Source organism: Micropterus dolomieu, linkage group LG19 (assembly GCF_021292245.1).
Source record: "Micropterus dolomieu isolate WLL.071019.BEF.003 ecotype Adirondacks linkage group LG19, ASM2129224v1, whole genome shotgun sequence".
NCBI lineage: Eukaryota > Metazoa > Chordata > Actinopteri > Centrarchiformes > Centrarchidae > Micropterus > Micropterus dolomieu.
The window spans coordinates 7,573,729-7,588,641 of NC_060168.1; the positions used below are offsets into that span (position 1 = coordinate 7,573,729).

At 42.4% G+C, this 14,913-nt stretch overlaps 2 long non-coding RNA genes across 2 annotated transcripts; one reads left to right on the forward strand and one right to left on the reverse strand.

Annotated features, from left to right (window-relative positions):
• Window positions 1-2,375: 2,375 nt before the first annotated feature.
• LOC123957706 lies at window positions 2,376-3,534 on the reverse strand. The gene is made up of 3 exons (XR_006821872.1): window positions 3,465-3,534; window positions 2,593-2,760; window positions 2,376-2,461 (listed from the first exon to the last, which is right to left on the reverse strand). It is a non-coding gene; the product is annotated as an uncharacterized LOC123957706 (long non-coding RNA).
• A 2,168-nt stretch (window positions 3,535-5,702) lies between these two features.
• LOC123957926 lies at window positions 5,703-10,547 on the forward strand. Its single transcript, XR_006821936.1, has 3 exons — window positions 5,703-5,760; window positions 7,280-7,376; window positions 10,106-10,547. It is a non-coding gene; the product is annotated as an uncharacterized LOC123957926 (long non-coding RNA).
• Window positions 10,548-14,913: the final 4,366 nt, after the last annotated feature.

Consider the following 14,913-nt stretch of genomic DNA (forward strand, 5'->3'; position numbering starts at 1 on the left):
TGCAGAGAAACGACCCCATAACATATTACCACCTCCTTGCTTTACTGTAGGAATGGTGTTATTTGGATGGTGAGCTGTATTGGATTTTCACCAGACATATCGTTTGGCGTTGAGGCCAAACAATTAAATTTTAGTCTCATCTGACCATAACACCTTTTTCCACGTGGCCTTAGAATCTTCAAGGTGCGTTTTGGCAAAGCTCAGTCATGACTGCATGTGGCCTTTCTTGAGGAGTGGCTTTTTTCTTGCAACCCTCCCATACAAGGCACATTTGTGGAGAATTTGTGATATTGTTGTCACATACACACAATGACCAGTCTTTGTCATGAATTCCTGCAACTGCTTCAGAGTTGCTGTATGCCTCTTGGACCAGTTTCCTCCTTGCTCGTTCATCCAGTTTGGAGCGACGTCCTGACCCAGGGAGGGTCTGTGTTGTACCAAATACCTTCCACTTATTAATAAAAGACTTCACTGTGCTTCTAGGCACTGATAAAGCCTTTGAAATGTTTTTGTATCCATCTCCTGACTTGTGCCAGTCCACAACTTTATCCCGGAGATCTTTTGACAATGCCTTGCCACCCATAGTTGATTGTTGTCTTCAGTTGCACTACCAAGGACTGAAATGCTTCAGGAAAAGCTTGTTTCATGCTGAGCTAATCAAAATGACCACTGTTGTGGTACTGCAGAATCTCCCCACTACCTTGTGTTCTTTTGTTCCCCCCTTCCCTGTGTTTTCTGTCTGTCCTCCCTGTCTGTGTTTGTCTGGGCGTGGTTACGCTCTCTGGCTCCAGCGGCGCACCTGGTCCTCATTCCACTAATCAAGCTCCTGCAGTATTTCAACCCCAGTCCTCCTCACATTCTTAACCAGATCGTCAGTTAACCACATGTGGTACATGTGTCAAGGCCAACTGTCTACTCCAGTAAGATTCCTTGTAATTTCTGTGTCTCCCTTGATTAACCTGTTTTTCTCTGTGCCCAGGATCACACTACCTCCGGGAACTCTGCTGAACGCCACACCCCGCTCTGCTCACATCTTGCCTGGACAAACTCCCCTCCTCCGTGTTCTCCATTCTGCCCTGTTGGAGCCAACCACCCAGTCTTCCGTTGCACTTTTCAATAAAACCCTTTGTTACCCCTTCGAACTGTTCCGAGTCTGCCTTTGAGTCCTTAAGTTCTTGTATTATGACAACCACAGCTGATCACAGTTTAAAGTCAATTGGCTTTGTGTGCTATTGAGAAGGTGATTAACTACACCTGGTTGGGTTTTACAAGTCATTTTTAGGAGGGGGGTGATTCTTTTTCCAACTCATTGATTCTGTTTTTTGTAAAAAAAAAAAAATAATAATAATAATTCTGACAAGTTGGTATTATATCTTTCACTTGGATGTTATAAGTTGTAAATACAGCTGAATGAAACAAAAACTGTGTCTGTCCATTTTCATTTCAGGCTGCAGAGCAACAAAATGTGATTATTTTATAGGGGGGTGATTCTTTTCTATACCCACTGTGTGTATGTATGTGTGTGTGTGTGTGTGTGTGTGTGTATATATATAAAAATAATGGATTTGTCCCTAATTTCTTACAATTGGGCCATTCCTATGAAGGGGATGCTTAGTAGAGATGAGGAATGATAATAGCCAACAATAACTTTTTCTCTGTACACATCATATTTTAGCATTGTTTTAAGATAGACTACAAAAAAAACAATCTATCCTTTAATGTCTTTAAACCTGTCAGTTGCAGGAAGAGGCATTCAAGTTGGTTTCCTGTAGTACATTTCATATCACTTGTCGTTGATATTGACATTTCTGTGAGTACACTGAGTACTTACATTGCAGGTTTTGAAGAAGTCAGTCATCCTCTAGCAGGTTCACAGGGATGGCATGGAGGGTCGGACGGCATCTCATGTGTACCTCATGTTGTTCCTCGATTGACAGTCAGAATAATTATTACTATACAAATATTTTTACAGCACATCAAGCTATATAATGTAACAGTTCTACCAATGTAATTCTAAAATAATAATAATATTGATAGCAATAACAACAAATCCATCCAGCTGCAACTACCTAAAGACAAGTCAAATGTACACAAACGCAGTGACTCAAACAATGGGTGAGAAATAGAAGCTAACTATAACCTTAAACGTGACAATGAAAGAGATTTTTGGACACGAATATTCGACTATTTCCTCATTGGGTTAGTATTCAGTTTACAATTTTGGGATGTGGATTCGCACAAGCACCCACAGTTCTGTCCTGTACAATGCTGCACACTCACCAGCTTGCATCCCCCTTTTAAGTATCTCTCAGACACATACAGGCTGCTATTTGTCCGCTTTCGACTTTATTTGTCAGCTGTATGTTTTACTGCCCAAAAACAGCTCGGGTTTTGAACCTTTTCACCCACGATTCTGTGTCTCTGCAACTGTCAGTAGACCGTATGGCGACTGATCATCCTCCTAGTCATCACAAGACAATATCATCATCAAATTCAATCAATTCACTATTATAGTAGAGAGGTCCCAATCTGTATTGACTGACCATTATGTGATCAACATTGTTGCTATTGCAAAGGTAATCTTAAACTCACCTGAAGGTCATAACTCCTGAGGATCTCTGCAGGGCCTCAGCTGTCTTGGCCTTCTGCCTGTCCAGGGCAATCAGTAGTGGTGTGTATCTCTCAAGCTCGCAGTAGAATTGGTTGCATAGGTTCAACATTTGCAAAGCAATGAAACTCAGCAAACACCTGCAAACACACCTGAGAAATGGAGATGGACCACTGCATTGACAAAAAAAGAAAATGCAGTGTCATCCTGCAAATTTCTTTAACCTGACTTAGGTTTTGCTGCATCAAAATGAAAGACTGTGTCTACGAATTGAGTTAGCCAATCAAATATATTTTAAACTAACTAATATTTCATCATCTAGCTTCTATCTGAAGCAACATTCCCACACCGACACAGACCCTTGTGTTTTTTCTCAACAGTGCCATTTTTGGTCTGAACAGGTTTGAGACAGAATTTCAGTCAGGTACTAAATAGTTTATGAACCATGAAGGAGTCATTCAACCATCTCATCATAAATTAACAGCCTTTAACAGAGTCCACAGTGTGTAAACTGTTTGCACTTAATGCTGTAATAGATCTACAGTTTTCTCAGCTTTTGATCACTGCCAATCATTCTGAAATGTTTAAAAGAAATCTGTTACACTTTTTAATTGCTAAATATACATATTCATTATAAAATCTCACAGTCATAGCTGGACTAATGCACTTTTCTAAAACAATACAATATCCCTCCTACGTCTCAAGTCAGGGCTAAAATAATTTCTTTCATGTTAAAATGTCATCCACTGTGAAATGTTGTTGGCTCCAGTTCTAGTAATGTAGTATTTTTTTATCCTCAATATGTCTGATTAGCAAGCCAGTAATTGACGCAGAAATATGCAAATTGATAACATACCTTGGACAGCTGTAGTGCCTCTCAATACTCTGTTTGATCCTGCAAGAGCAAATATAACAAACAATATAAAGAATTCCCATTAGCCCATTCAACAAGAACATCGTCAAATGTGGATTTTTTTTAAATAAAATATTTTATAATTTATCTGACTCACCAATATCAGAGCTGCTTTCTCAAGTCAGGTGATTATGGGCAATATGTAATTCCTTCTACTTCTCACAAACATGTGATATGGGCAGAGTTTATTGTCATGATAAATGTATTTAGGCTTAGTTACCAGTTTATTAGGTACATCTAGCTAAATTTAATGCAGTCTAATCCAACATTTCTGCAATAAATCCTTCCTTCATAAAAATGATAATGTTTAGTTTTTGTTGCAACTGTATGATCCTTTTGGATCACATGGACTGGTGTTTCTGATATTTTCCATCCATCCATCCATCGTCAACCGCTTATCCTGCTTACAGGGTCACGGGGGGGGGGGGCTGGAGCCAATCCCAGCTGACATCGGGCAAAAGGCGGGGCAAACCGGTAAACCCTGGACAGTTCGCCAGTCTATCGCGGCGTTTCTGATATTTTGTCTATAACATTTATAACAGTGAGGCCATGCTAAATAAAAAAAGACTCATTTCATTTTACAATGATTTATGTCAGAAGTAACACGTGTTTCGGCGACAGAACACCGGAAAAAACAGATGAAAAACAAGTTTAACGTTAGCTGACGTTAGCCAGTTGCTGCCGGTTGCCATAGCAATGTAAAGCAAGTAATTGGTTAAATGGGTGGAAAGGGTTAAGATTGATAAGTTAAACAACTGCAATAACTAACTTTCATTTAAAAAGATTTATTCTACTTATTTATGAAATAACATCATATGTTTAACTTTAGCTGAGCTGTGTTTACCTACCCACTGCTGCTGCTTCTTCTTCACATTATGTTGAGGGATTTGGTGGATCAGATCATAGAGGATCAAATATGATCAAATGCCGCCTTCTTGTCTAATGGACTTTGACCTAGATCCTACACCTAGGGCGAGTCCATTCCAATCTCAAAACGTTTTGCGTTTTGCACCCATTTGTTTTCGGATTGAAGGACATTGTGCAACGTTGCCCAGTGGGCTTCACCATTTGATGGGCGTGTCAGAGGTGTTACCCGTGTCAGCTGCGACACGTTTGTAAACAAAGCCTTGGTATAAAAATGCAGTAAAAATCCACAACTGTGTGTTCAAGACACCACTGTTTCCGTTCAAAAATACATGTTATGTTTTTTTGGGTTTTTTTGTCGGCACTGAATTCAGCCAAAATCCTTTTAGTTCTAATTTTCGGGACAAACCGGAGAGGAGTTGGGACAGCTGCTCGTAATTCGGGACTGTCCCGGATTTTCGGGACGTCTGGTTACCCTATTTGGCACCAAAACTTCATGACGTACGAAGCTCGGACGTCATCGGTCACGTGGAATTTGTCTTTTATAAAGCGCCAACACACGCTTTGTTAAAGTACTTTACGCTTTAATAACTTGTTTAATGAAATCTATGGGTTGATTGTTCTTATGTAGTTTGTATGATGCTTTGGAAATATTGTTGTTACACATTCATGCCAATAAAGCTAATTTGAATTGAATTGAAGTAAAACAAGTTGACGCCTCGGTATCAAACATCTCATCTGTAGAATGCACTGTAGAAGTCTCTTCTAATTACTTATTAAACCGTTGTTTTGTATTTTAACAAAAGCAGTATTGCAGAATAACTTGATATTAATATTCAACATACACTCCAGCTGGTAGGTTTTATCATTAACGGATTACATGTAACGGCATTACGTAATGAGTATACAAAAAAAGTAACTGTATTCCGTTACGGTACAGAAAATAAAGACACAATCAGATTACAGGTAACGTTACATTTAGTAAAATCGGGGATTACTCATTGTGATTACTTTAAGTATAAAGTTCCCATGAAAGAGAAAATGCAGTGCTATTTGCCTCTTGGCACCCCGGGGCTGAATAACATAAGGGCCCGTGGCCACCAAAGTGTTTTTTTCTGCCGCCAGCGTCTTTCCTTAATTTCGCAAAAATGTTTTTACTGTCTCTCGCTTGAGGGGGTTTTGTCTTTTTCGAAAGAGAGTAAATAGGAGATAGAAACAGTTTTTCCGAATAAGTTGTGACGTAGCGAATTTGTAACTCTCGGCTGATCAGCTGTTTCTGCCGTTGGCGTCTTGCCCAGTTGTGCAACGTTCTGCATGCCTGCCGCTCCTTTGTGCTGAGAAAAGAGGTGGATCCAAATGGCAGGCCTTCATCATGGTATGTATATATGTTCTGCCGAATTATACATTCAACTCTTAAATGTCCTTTTCAGATACTTTGCTCTGCACACTGATTACGGGGTTATCACCGCATATTTTTGCTGAATCTCAATGAATACTACTGCTACTGAGTAATAAAATATTAACAACTCTAAACGTTCATAAAATATATACTTTGAATCATTTATCACCATTGATGAACCCCATAAAGGATATTATAGAGTTTAAAAGCATTATTTGGAGGTGCATGCAATTCTCGCAGGCATGCAAAATGGCATGCAAGATAGTGTTCGCAGCCACACTGACCGCTGGTCGCTACCACTACGGGAGCTAAAGATAGTGGTCGCTGCCACACCGACCGCTGGTCGCTACCACTAGGGGAGCTAAAGATAGTAGTCGCTGCCACAGCGACCGCTGGTCGCTACCACTAGGGGAGCTAAAGATAGTAGTCGCTGCCACAGCGACCGCTGGTCGCTACCACTAGGGGAGCTAAAGATAGTGCTCACTGCCACACCGACCGCTGGTCGCTACCACTAGGGGAGCTAAAGATAGTAGTCGCTGCCACAGCGACCGCTGGTCGCTACCACTAGGGGAGCTAAAGATAGTAGTCGCTGCCACAGCGACCGCTGGTCGCTACCACTAGGGGAGCTAAAGATAGTGCTCACTGCCACACCGACCGCTGGTCGCTACCACTAGGGGAGCTAAAGATAGTAGTCGCTGCCACAGCGACCGCTGGTCGCTACCACTAGGGGAGCTAAAGATAGTAGTCGCTGCCACAGCGACCGCTGGTCGCTACCACTAGGGGAGCTAAAGATAGTGCTCACTGCCACACCGACCGCTGGTCGCTACCACTAGGGGAGCTAAAGATAGTAGTCGCTGCCACAGCGACCGCTGGTCGCTACCACTAGGGGAGCTAAAGATAGTAGTCGCTGCCACAGCGACCGCTGGTCGCTACCACTAGGGGAGCTAAAGATAGTGCTCACTGCCACACCGACCGCTGGTCGCTACCACTAGGGGAGCTAAAGATAGTAGTCGCTGCCACAGCGACCGCTGGTCGCTACCACTAGGGGAGCTAAAGATAGTAGTCGCTGCCACAGCGACCGCTGGTCGCTACCACTAGGGGAGCTAAAGATAGTGCTCACTGCCACACCGACCGCTGGTCGCTACCACTAGGGGAGCTAAAGATAGTAGTCGCTGCCACAGCGACCGCTGGTCGCTACCACTAGGGGAGCTAAAGATAGTGGTCGCTGCCACAGCGACCGCTGGTCGCTACCACTAGGGGTGCTAAAGATAGTGGTCGCTGCCACACCGACCACCATAGTCTCTGAGGGAAGGCCCCTCTCTGTTTCTTGTCACACAAATTGTGACCATGATTGTGACAGAAAAAGGTCAGTTTCAAGTTTATACAGTCTATGGTTCCAAAGTAGGCCTAAAGTCACCTTAGATAATTTTAACCATCTCAACTGGTAGATGATACATTTTACAAGCAATTAGATGTGTTGTTTCTACTGTCTCAGGCTTAAGAATGAACTCGAACAAATCTGATGTGAACTATCAGAAGTCAATGGTATCCAGTGAAGAACCCAGTTATATAAAAAGACCGGACCAAACGAGGTAGGTGTGAAAGCCCCCTTAAATGTAGAAATGACAGAAGATGTTTAAAGTTTTGATACTGAACTTGAATTGTAATAATGGAGTTGTATTCGTATTTATGAGATTTTCTTCACAGTGTAAGTGGTGCACACAATTAGTGGAATTTGATTTTAATAAGCATCAGTGAATCTATGTAATTTAGTGTTCAGAAATTAAAGTTTTAAAAAAAAATTTAAGTATTATATTTAAGTTAAGGTTTACTCAAAAAAACTATACCACTGCTTAAAAAGTTTGAGGTCATCAGTTTCCACAAATATCAAAAACTGAACTTTTCTGAACATATTCAGGTTTACAGAAACTTTGTTCAAACATCAAAACATGCTGTCTTCTGCAGGACTTGGGCCTATTACTTTTGGCATTGATACGTTTTATACCCTTTAGCTAAGGTTTTTCCATAATGGAAGTCTATAGAGAAAAACTTACCTGTTTTTGTCACCTCCATATTTAGTCATACTTTGGGCGAGAGACTTCATTCAAAGTTTAAATATGTTTAGACACTTGGGACTTTTGGGCTTTAGCTCGGCTTTTGTTATCTATACTTTTTGAGTTATCGCATTTGACGTTAAGATTTTTGGGGACTTCAAGCATCTACATTGTTCTGTGTGGCGTCAGGCGTCTTTTTCTTTCTTTTCAAACTTTCTGCTTTCGCAAACAATACATCAAAACCTGTCACAAAACTGCTAGCGCTGCTAGCCTCCTGCCTGCCCACCTGCGTGATCTCCGGCCTGCTAGCGCTGCTAGCAGCCAGCCTGATCACCAGCTGACTCTTGTTCCTTCGTCTCTGGTCCGACCGGCACCAGCTCTGTTGGTGGCCCATCCGACTCCTGTTCCTCATGCCCCGTCGGTGGTCCGACCGGCACCAGCTCCGTTGGTGGTCCAGCCGACTCCTGTTCCTCGTGCCCCGCCGGTGGTCCGAATGACTCCTGTTCCCTCGTCGGTGGTCCGACCAGCACCCGTTGGTGGTCCAGCCGACTCCTGTTCCTGGTGCCCAGTCGGTGGTCTGACCGGCACCTGCTCTGTTGGTGGTCCAGCCGACTCCTGTTCCTCGTGCCCCGTCGGTGGTCCGACCGGCACCTGCTCCGCCGGTGGTCCGATCGACTCCTGTTCCCTCATCGGTGGTCTGACCAGCACAAGCTCCGTTGGTGGTCCAGCTGACTCCTGTTCCTCATGCCCCGTCGGTGGTCTGACCGGCACCAGCTGTCTCGCCGGTGGATCTCAGCCCAGCTGTTTCGCCAGTGGACCTCAGCCCAGCCGTCTCGCCAGTGGACCTCAGCCCAGCCATCTCGCCAGTGGACTGTTGTCCTCCAGCACGACCTCCTGATCTCAGTCTCCTGCCTGCTCTGCCTGACTTGTTCGGTCGACCCTCGGGTCGGCCTCCTGAACTGTGGTTTCTCCCTGGCCTGCTCGGTTGGCCTCCCGAGCTGTGTTTCCCCCCTGATCTGCCCGGCCTGTTGGGTCGTCCTCCGGGACGGCCTCCTGAACTCTGTGGCGCCTCTGATCTGCCCGGCCCGTTGGGTCGTCCTCTGGGACGGCCTCCTGAACTCTGTCGCCCCCCTGGTCTGCCCGGGCCTGTTGGGTCGTCCTCCGGGACGGCCTCCTGAACTCTGTGGCGCCCCTGATCTGCCCGGCCCGTTGGGTCGTCCTCTGGGACGGCCTCCTGAACTCTGTCGCCCCCCTGGTCTGCCCGGCCTCGTGGACCCAAATGCAGGACACGTAGGCTGACTGGTACAGTTCAACAGGTTTATTAATTAAAGGCGAGCACACTTACAGAGTCCAAAATACAAGGTGATCCAAACAGAAAAAAATCCAAGAAGGGAAAATAATCCATAACAGAAACCCATGTAAACAGACAAACACCGACCAACTATAACACAGGGATCATAACAGACAAAACTTAAACGAGAACACAGAACTAAAACACCAAGTACAGAGCAGACTAAACCAAAATGATGCAGAGAAAGAACTAGAAGCAAATACTACGACATGAACTAAGGCACAGGACTGGGAACAAAGACATGGCACCAAAACCGACTAAATAATAGATACTGAACTGACAAAACAATAACTCAAAACACAACAGACTATATAACTGATACTGGACACAGGACAGAGCCCAAAACACTAGACAGATACTAAACAGACTACAAATAACATGACTGACTGAAAACAACCAACTGACAGAACTAACTAAACAGAGCAGACACTCCCACAGTATGACACTATGGCAGGCTTCTGCAGGGCTGAAGACTTTCAAAATCAAAAGTTTATTTTTATTTTTATTTATTAAAGTTTATTTATTATATTATTTTTATCTTTCTTTCTATCATTCTTTCCTTCCTTCTTTCCTCCTTTCCTTTTTGTATTGTACTACAGCAACTTCTAAGCGATCATCAACTAGCCATCAACTTCAAAAACACACGTTTTCTTCAGGAAATGCATTTTATGTAGGAGGCATGTATGAGTGTATCGCAGATCTCTTCATAGTTTGTCTCACTATAGATAATTTGATTTCACTTCATTCAACACTAATTGTTTTTTGTCATACTGTAATTGCGATTAGATTAATGTTGGGGTAAATAAAATGGTGGCTAATCCCTTGATCACAAGTTGTTAACTGTGTGTAAGATTGTGTTTTAAAGAAAGTCTCTCTATCTTCCTCTGTCTCTCTTTTCCCATTCTCTCATTTCCAGAGGTCTCATCTCATGTATCCCCGAACACTCACTGGCACCAGTTGCGGGTTTCCTGGCCCCTGTCTCACACTCTTGGATGAAGTTAGGTCATCGAGCTTCGTGACACATCAGCCACATTTTCTTTTGGAATCGTCTCAACATTGTCTTCGTTTTTGTGATTCCTAAAAGATTTGCAGAGTGCAACAAATGATCTCTCTCTCTCTTTTGTCCGTCACACTGGTAGTTTTGGATTGATGTTAGCTGCTAATATTAGCTAACACAGAGACAGGTGAAGCACTCATCTGACCAGATCTGAGCTTCACCCCTGTTGCCTTGGACTTGGAGATCTGCTCTGCAGTGAGTTTGTCACTGTTGATGTACACTTTATTCTGCTCTAAATTTGCCCCTTTAGTACCCCTCCAACTGAACCCCTCCTGTCCTCCTCTCCCCAACCCCCTCACCGGCCTCAGATTCCCTCTTAACCCCATTCCACCGCCACACACATGCCCCCTGCCTGTGTGTTTGTGTGCAAATGTGTGTGTCAGCTCACCAAGAGTAAGGAAGGGTCCAGTGACCAAGCCATGACTGGCAGCCACACAGTCGCATAGCAGTTTGGCATTGAGCATTTGGATCATTCACACTTCCTGTTGGATCAATACATTTGTTGTTGTTGTTTTAGCCTGCTGGGAAAAGGCCAGACAGGTAAGGAGGGGGAACATTTTGGTTTAAGTTTTCTACAGTTGGGATAAAGCTGTGTGTTGAAGGTGCAGCTGGGCCTGTTTAGCATGGCTGGATCCACACTAGAGTTTCAACATAACTGTAAGATATAATCACACTCTCAGTTAAGGGTGAAGGAACCTGTGTGATCCAGCTTACACACCAGATATTTTCCTTTTGTTGCACATTTCCAGACCACAGTGCAAATCTTCAAATTGGCGAGTGCGGTAACTCAATATAGGACCGTTCTGTGTGGTGGTTTATGGGGATACTGCTCCTTGTTTTGATTGGCACAGTGAAGAGAAAGCCAACGTAAAGGTAATCAGATAATCAAATGTTGTAATTCACTTGGTCAAGGGCCATGCGGATCTGCAGGCAGTGTTGGACTGAATGTGGTGAACGAGTTTGCAGTCAGAAAGAAGAAGACAGCTGGGATGATCTGTCTGGAGCTAAATTTATATGATGTGTCATATGTCCATGTTCCTGACTATCTATTTATCTACTTTATCTCTATATCTAAGTATTTATGTATCTATAGCTGTATATTTGTATGCATCTCTCTCATCTGTGAATCTTTGTTTCCCTTTTTCTTAAGCTTCCTCATCTCTGTCTATCTGCCTACAACCAATTTTTCTGTCTGCGTCTGTCTATATATTTGTCAGTGTGATGATGTGACTGTATACAGCACTGTGCAAAAGTAAGATTTAGAGGTGTGGGGAAAATCCTGTAAAGTAAGAATGCTTTCAAAAATTGACGTTAATAATAGATTACATGTATAAATGAACAGAGATTTTGCAGATCTTGTCGGGTGTATGATTAAACAATTATACCAAACAGGTGCTAATGATCTCCCATTCAATATGTAGGTTGAAATACAACCATTAATTGAAACAGAAACATCTGAATAGAAGGAATACAACTGGGTGAAGACTGAGCACAGCAACAAGACACAAGGTAGTTATACTGCAGCAGGAAGGCCTCTCCCAGGCAGACATTTCAAGGCAGACAGGGTTTTCCAGATGTGCTTTCCAAGCTCTTTTGAAGAAGCACAAAGAAGCTGGCAACGCTGAGGACAGTAGATGCAGTGGTCGGTCAAAGAAACTTACTGCAGTGTGAAGACAAATTGTGCTTACTTCCTTTCACAATTGGAAGATGTCCAGAAGTGCCATCAGCTAAGAGCTGCAGAAAACAGTTGGACCCATCTACTGTCTGGCCAGAAAAAAACTAGCAACAAAGTGGGGGGCAGAAAAATGGCCGCATGTGTTCTAGACTGATGAGTCAAAATTTTAAATATTAGGCTGCAGCAGAAGGCAGTAAGTTCGCCGAAGGGCTGGAGAGTGGCACAAGAATAAGTGTTTACAGGTGACAGTGAAGCATAGTGGAGGTTCCTTGCGAGTTTGGGGCTGAATCTCTGCAAACAGAGCTGGGGATTTGGTCAGAATGAATGGTCTCCTCGATGCTGAGAAGTACAGGCAGATACTTATTCATCATGCAAAACCATCAGGGAGGCGTCTGATTGGCCCCAAATTTATTCTGCAGTATGACAACGACCTCAAACATACAGAGAAAGTCATTATGAACTATCCTCAGCTTAAAGAAGACCAAGGAGTCCTGGAAGCGATAGTATGCCAACCACAGAGCCCTAATCTCAACATCATCAAATCTGACTGGGATTGCATGAAAGCATCTTGGAGAAGCTACTACCACTACTGTGGGTAGATCTCCAAGATGTTTGGGCCAAGCTACCTGGTGAGTTCCTTCAAAAAACTTGTGCAAGTGGACCTAAAAGAAATGACGCTGTGTTTAAGACACACCAAATATTGATTTTATTTAGATTGTCCTTCTGTTCGCTCACTTTGCATTTTGTTAATTGACAAATATAATCTATTACAGACAAAGCATTCTTTCATTACAGCATTTTCCCAAACCTGCCTATGCCTACTACTAGTTATACTATGCTTATATATGGGTTAAAGTGTGTGTGCAAGCATGTCTGTTGACCAGGATGCAAGCTGTCTATATCAGTGCTGCAGTGGATGAAAAATCTGTAACATCCGTTTGAGAGTTTAAGGGGTAGAAGTTAAAAAAAGAAATAAGTGTGTCAGTTATATAGCCTACAGGGTGAGGCAACATAAGACATACCAGCCAAAGTTGAGTGGGTGGCAGAGATGGGGTGAGGGGGGGTTCGCAGTGCAAGCCTGGCATGCCTGTATGACGCTGTGTTCAGCCACTGTGCTGTGGTTGGTGGACAGAGAGATCAGGTGACTGAGTCTGATCTAAATCAGTCACTCTAGCAGACAAGTTGAGGGGTTAGGGGAATTGGAGAGGTGGAGGGTTAAGAGGTTTTTCTTCGGAATGATGCAACTGAGAAAATTCTAAATGGGCCTACATAGAGGAATTACTCTTTTCCAGCAATAGTCTCTTTACATCCTGGAGTAACTTTTAAAATCACCCTTGCAAGACTCTTATGTAATAATACATAAATCTGAATCCCAAACTGGGGCTTCCCCATCAACTGAGATAACATTGTTTGCTCAGATTCTGTGTTTTTGTGGACGTAGATGGATTACTGAACGAGCCTATTGATCACAGGCCAAGGGGCCAGAACCTCTATTTGAAGTTGCTGTTAACATTTCTTGCTGGAAAGTCAATCAAATAACCACATTTAGACACAAAACGACCACAAAGAGATGCATAATAGCATTAAACAACCACTGCATAATTCGTGGTTGGTTCTTGTCTCTTTGATCATTTGTGTTTCTTTCAGTCTGGGGTTTTTTCTCCTTTGGAGAAAGGATGGGGGTGTTTTTACATGTCTATGCCCAGGGACTTATTGTCTCATAATCTGTGCATGGGTGTGGACAGAAAATCTATCCAGACATTGCCATAGTTATCAACTGGAATTAATGTTTTCATATTCTCCTCTTTTTAGCCATGCTAGCAGATTGGCTCTGGAAATGGCAATATCTGTCTGACTCTTGGTCCACCATTTTGGTTCAGACTAAAGTACTTTGGTCAGACATTCACTTACCCAGAGGATGAATCTTGCTAACTTTAATGATCCTCTGACTTTTCAAAAGGACATCATCAGGTGAATATTTTTATGACCTACAAGTTCATGACCTTTCCATCATCCTCACTTTACTTTATTTTCAGTGCTACCTAGCAAAGGTCAGTTTGCTAACACGCTAAACTAAGATGGCCAAAATGATAAACATTATTGCTAAACATCAACATGTTAGCCATATCACGGTGAGCATGTTGTGCCTCAGTACAGCCTCACAGAGACTCCTGGTCTTGTTGTTAGAGGAGTGTAAAGTTAGCTATTTATGTTATTACTGAATAATGAAGTACCTTAATCAATCTCCCACTGTCACTTAGAAGCACCAAATACCCTTTTACAGTATTTTTACTATGGAACTTTTATTTATCCCTTGTTTCTTCGATATGTATAAATGAAGAACACTTTATTTTGTGGGTCTTTAATTTCCACTTTTAAGGAAATTAAAAACGTATTTCAATTTAGCGTAACCCAGAAATTCTTTTAGTCAGTGAACAGCAGGTCAGCTGAACATGAGTGTTTGACTTGAACTTTGCAAGCATACACTTAATATTTAAAATATATTTATATGAAATTATTTTTAAATTATGTAATTAAATTTAAATAAATGTTAACATGATTACCATGTTCAAAATGTACATTTTCTACATCAAACAACATTGTTATGAGCCTTTTCAGTCACTATTTATTCCATTTGGAATATACATACTTTATATTTAAATATCTATAGAGAGAGATTTCTATTTGAATTTTATTAAATAGAGAACTGAGTAATATAAAAAAACAATATGTATCATGAAAAGCTAGTTTTAGGCAATGCTGACTATACAGACGTGTCACATTGTGCATCCGTATGAATTGTTCTTGTGCTTTTAGCCACTGTACGCAAGTTTCCTGCAGTGGCTGATTTTATAGTTACATGGATTGTGATGCCTCCTGTCAGTCAAAGAAGAACCCACAGACTTATTTAATGATTACTTACTGATAGATTACAACACTCATCCAGCTCTGCTGCTAGAATGTGTTGCTGCTGGGTTAAATTTGTCCACAG